The sequence below is a fragment of the Glycine max genome, chromosome 15 (genome assembly GCF_000004515.6).
Source record: "Glycine max cultivar Williams 82 chromosome 15, Glycine_max_v4.0, whole genome shotgun sequence".
Taxonomy (NCBI): Eukaryota; Viridiplantae; Streptophyta; class Magnoliopsida; order Fabales; family Fabaceae; genus Glycine; species Glycine max.
In genome coordinates, this window is record NC_038251.2 from 38,972,137 (window position 1) to 38,978,136 (window position 6,000).

Here is a 6,000-nt window from a genome sequence, read left to right on the forward strand (position 1 = left end):
ATCTGGATTAAAATTATGAAAAAAGAACCAAGCGATTTGGATTAAAGGAAAAAATAATAAAAATCACACAAGTTGGCAGAAAAATCAGTGTCCATGAAAAAAAAAGTGAAAGGGAAGTGTGCTTGTTGTTTTGGCACGAAATTTGTTCTATAATTGGTGCCTATTTTATACCAATCCTATTTCTGAAATTTCAATTGAAAATTACTGTGAATGCAAGTTCAAAAACTAGAGGTTTCTTGAGTCTTTTTTTTTTAGTTTTTTTTACTATACTTTAGAGCCATTCTAAGTTTCTCTTTGAGTCCTTGCTTGCTTTTATGTGCTTTTCATTGCTTTAATTGTTGAATAATCCTTGAAAATTTGTCTTGTTAAAACTCTATTGGTTTAGCTTTCATTTCATTTTTTTGGTCTTTGGTTATTGCTTGTCTCTTTGTTTCCTTGTTTGTGAGTTGCCATATAGGGAATTGGAAAGGAGGATTGGTGCCATCCCTTGAGTCAAGAAGTAAGGGGAAAACCACCTTAAGAGCTATTCGACTAAGAAGCACTCCATATTAAGTGAATCACCAAAGAGAGAACAACCACCAAAATTGAGGACCTTTTGGTAATTTTGTAATTGACAATTTACTTACTTTCATTGCTTTCTAATTTTGTAACAAAAAGGCCTTTAATTGGAAGTAAGTTGGGAGCCTCCAATAGGTCACCCTACTTTCATTTGTATGTAATAATTTTAGGCAATTTTTCCTTAGGATTGTGAGTGTTTTGTTGGGAACCTTAAATGTGGTCATCTAAACACTCTTAGGATTCACCTAGTTTACATTTCTTGCTTACTTTCATAGCTTATTTCCTTTACCTTCCATTGTCAAACCGCCTAGATAGCTTTCCTTTTACCAATTAGTTTTTACCTTATCTTTCACACCTCTTTTAGTGTTTACTTTGGCTAGTTTCAACCATAGTTTCTTTTACCTTTTGTTTTCAAACCCCCAACAAGCAAGAACTCCAACTTATAAACCAACATGAGTCTTCATTCTTCATCTAGTATTAATGGTGAGGGTTCTACTCCTAAGGACCCCTTGTATAAGATATTAGATGAGTTGAGATCCCTTAAGTTGTGGAAAGAAAAACAAGAGAGAAAAGAAAAAGGAAAAGAAAGAGTGGAAGAAATAAGTCAAGATGAAAAAGAGAAAACAAGGGAAGAAGAAAGAAGGAAAATACTAAGAAAGTTAAGAAAAGAAAAGCATGCCTCCTATAGTAGTCATAACTCTTGCAAGAGCCTAAGTGAAGAATTTCGTGACTATTATGAAGGAAGGCATAGGTCACATCTTAGACCTCACTCCCATTGGAGAGAAAAGGAAAGAAAGCCTCAAGAGGCTAACATTAACCTCCCATACTTCCATGAGAAGGACAATGTAGAGGCTAACTTAGATAGGGAAATAAGGGTAGAGCAACAACTTAAAAGAAAGTTTACTTCAAAATCTTATGGCTCTCACTCTTATCCAAAGAAAGACCAAGGTCAAGGCATCTTAGGGGTGACAACTTCTAATCCCAAAGATGATAAGGGGAAGACAATAGAAAAGCAACCCCTTAAGGCTAGTATGCAAGAGAAGACTAGCTCCATGAAGTGCTTTAAATTTCTTAGAAGAGGACACATTACTTCTCAATGCCCCACCAAGAAAACCATGATTATGAGGGGCCAAGAAATTTATAGTAGTCAAGATGAGGCTACTACTTCACCTTCCTCTTATGAAAGTGAAAAAGAAAAAGGGGAAGAATCTAGTAAAGAGATCTACCCCCAAGAAGAAGGACAACCTTTAATGGTTAAGGAGGACTGTAAGGAGGTAAGTGTCTCCTCCAAGAGGTTAGCTAAGAAGGAAAGACATTTTGAAATAAAGACAAATATTAAAGAAATTTGCCCTCTTAGACAATCTCCACATTTTCTCCTTTGTAAAACGCCACACCTCTTAGGCTTGAGTTTATTCCTCAAGTAAAGGAGTTGTTGGATGAGGGTTTGGTTTGCAAGAGCTTAAATCCTTGTGCTTTGTTGGTGCCCAAAATAGGTATTATTAGGCACCAAATCCGTAAAATAGGTGGTATGATGAATGTTTTGAGTGGTGCAACACTCTTTTGTAAAATCACTCGTGCACCCAACATCTTCATCATTTGTGTACATAGGGACTCATTAGGTAGGTTTGTTCTTATTTTTAGTTTCAATACAAACTTAGGTACTCATATGGAACACCTTAGGTTTGTCATACTTTTTGGTAGGAATAATCAACATGAATATACACAAAAAGGTATGTTTTATTGCATTACTTTTCTTAATTTTTTAAAGAGTGATCAAGGGGTTCCCATGAACCCTAAGAGAATAAAGGTCATTCCGGAGTGGCCCACTCCACCAAGTATAAGAAAGATTTGAGGCTTCCATGACTTGACAAACTTTTACAAAAGGTTTATCCCATATTTTTCTATACTTGTAGCACCACTCATTGAGTTGGTGAGGAACCATGTTCCTTCATGGGAAGATGCCCAGGAAATGGGTTTTCAGACCTTACCTTACTTCAATATACCAAACACCACTAATATATATGTTTTTGTTCTTTTTACAGGTGTTGAGGAAAAAAAGCCCAGAGTTTCAAGAACCTCAGGATTTGAGGTCAAATCCTTTTCAAGGGGGAGGGAATGATGCAATCCTATACCGCAAGGGCATTGGATAGAAGACTCCAAGAAGATTGGGCCAGAGATGCAAGAGAAGGCCCTAGGGTTCTCATGAGCATTAGGGTAGATTTCAGGCCCATGGGCTAAGTATGAACCCACTTATCTTTGTGCATATTAGATTAAGGCTTCATTATTTTTGGGCCTTGTATTTAGGGCTCCATAATATACGTAAGGTACCCTAGAAATGTAAGATTTTTCAGCCTTTGTATTTTAGGGCACCTAGACTAGTGTTTTGTATTAGGGGTAGTTTTGTAATTTCATATGCATTAAGTGAATATTTGATGTGTGTGGTTGGAAATGAATTTAATTGAATTGCAAGAAGCCCAATCCAATTAAATTTTAGAGGGGGAGGTTAGCATTTGCTTGCTACACCCCATTGCCACATCATATAGTCACACTTTGTGCATGTCTTTCATGCTTTACATGCCTCATGACACTTAAGCACACTTAGTGGAGAATCTTGGACTTGATCTTGGATTAGTGGGCTGAACCATAGCTAAAATTCACTAATCATAATTAGTGAAATTTTGGCTCCAAAATTTGGCTCCACAAATTCAATTTCAAATTCAAGTGAAATTTGAATAGAAATTCAAATTTCCCTCCAATTTTGTGTGACACTTAGGCTATAAATAGAGGCCATGTTTGTGCATTTTTTCAACTTTGATCATTTGAAAATTAAACTTCAAAGTTCAGACCTCTTTTGAGGAACTAAATTTCTTGCTCCTTCTCTTCCTCTCCTTTCATTCATCTCCTTCTTCCTCTAAGCTCTTATCCATGGCCTCCTATGGTGGTGAGCTTCTTCTAGACTCATCTTCTCCTTGAAGTGGCGTCTCCTCTCTCTCTTCCTTCTCCATTCCGCTGCCATTCATCTTCCAAGAAGCAAAGGAATCCATTGATGAAAAAGATCCTAGGCCTACAAGCTCCAATGGAGCTTACATCAAATGGGCTGAAACTTTTCTAGAATGTAGAAAAAATTCATACAAAAAGGTGCCCTGTGAGGATCAAAGACGGGCATTGGGGGTCATTTTGGCCAAATTCATTGATCTGGACCACTTTTTGATTTTTTTTCTATTTTCATGATTTTTAAAAATAACCAAAAATCAAAAATGATTTTTAGACATTTATAATGGTGTTTTGGATTTTTTTTTTAAATTTTTTTGTGGCAGTTTTCCATTTTTTGTAGCATTTCAACATATACTGTGAATAATGTTATGTGTAGGGTAGTTGTCTGTATTTCTATCTATGAGCTTATCTATGCATGACTAGGTCCGAATCAGGTTACTTGCATCCATATGATCCTGAGATAGATAAGACATTTCATAGGCAGAATTGAAATAATAGGAGTAGAAGTGTAGTTGTGCATGATAGTGTAACTGTGCATGATAGTGTAATTGTGGATAGTAGTGTAGTGCATACTGAACTCATTGATGACTATATTTCTGATTTTGTTTCTGAGCCTATTTTTATTGCTTCTGATTCTAAAAAAAATAATGTTGGTATATTGGTTGACAATAACTGAACTCTTAAGGAATTGGCTACACCAGATGTTGTGTATCAACCTTGGTATATTCAATATCCTGAGACTAAGGTTAGTTATGAGCTAAAGTCTGGACTAATCCATCTGTTGCCAAAGTTTCATGGTCTTGCAGGTGACGATCCACACAAGCATCTTAAGGAGTTTCATGTAGTGTGTTCCACCATGCGATCACATGACATTCATGAAGATTATGTGAAGATGAAGGAATTTCCATTCTCTCAAGATGGTGTGGCTAAGGACTGGTTGTACCTTCAACTAGATACCATCAACACCTTGACAGATGTGAAGAGAAGATTCTTAGAGAAATTCTTCCCTGCATCAAGAACAACATCTATCCGGAAAGAAACTTGTGGCATAAGGCAACAACCTGGAGAGACATTATGAGTACTGGGAGAGATTCAACAAACTGTGTGCTTCCTGTCCTCACCATCAAATTAGTGAGCAATTGTTATTCCAATATTTCTATGAGGGGCTGATGTTAATGGTCAAAAGTATGATTGATACAACCAGTGGAGGTGCTTTAATGGACAAGGCTCCTATTGCTGTCAGACAATTGATTTCCAACATGGCAATAAATTATCAGCAATTTGGTACTAGAGTTGCTACACCATCTAGAATTGTTGCAAGTGAAGTTTCTATTTCTATGGTGGCTAATAATTAGAGGTTGGAGAATAAGCTTACAGAGTTGACATCCTTTGTGAGGCAGCTAGCCATTGGTCAACAATAAAATGTGATGGCAGCCAAACAACCAAGGCTATGTGGTATATGTTGTGCTCCTGATCATCCAACAGATGCATGTCCCACACTCCAGGAAATAGAACAAGCTGCTGATGTTTCTGCCATGCAACTTGGACACCCATTCAGACCTCAACAACGAGAATATAATCCTTACTCCAACACCTATAATCTTGGTTGGAGAGATCATCTGAAGTTGAGGTATGGTTTTGGTCCACAATAGCAACAACAACACACAACAACAACAACCATTTAGACAACAACAATTTCAACTCTCCACTAGCAAATATCAAGCTTCTCCTTTCAGACAACAACCACAACAATTCTAATAGTTTACACCTCCACCTATACAACTTGTTTCTGGACCTTCCTTAGAGGAGGTGATGAAGCAAATGGACACCAACAACATTCAGTTTCAACAGAATGTGAGCACCACCATCCAAGACTTGTAGACTCAGATTGGATAGTTTGCTACAACTGCCAACCAATTGCAACAATAGGGTTTTGCAACATTCCCACACAACCAATTATCAATCCAAAGGGGAATGTGAGTGCTATTATCTTGAGGAGTGGTAGAGAGCTTCCAAAGCCAACAAATGCTAGTGCCAAAATTGATGATAGTACCAAAATAGATTGTGCACCAAAACATATTCCTCTGCCATTTCCTTCTAGATCCATTCCTACAAAGAAAGTGGAGCTTCATTCTAATCTTCTTGAGACTTTCAGGAGGGTGGAAGTCAATATTCTCCTCTTGGATGCTATTAAACAAATTCCAAAGTATGCAAAGTTCTTGAAGGATTTGTGCACTCATAAGAGGAAGTTGAAGGGAAATGAGCAAGTGAAGTTGAGGAGTGGTAGAGAGCTTCCAAAGCCAACAGATGTTGGTGCCAAAATTGATGATAGTACCAAAACAGATTCCTCTACCATTTCCTTCTAGATCCATTCCTGCAAAGAAAGTACAACTTGATTTTGATCTTCTTGAGACTTTCAGAAGGGTGGAAGTCAATATTCCCTTCTTA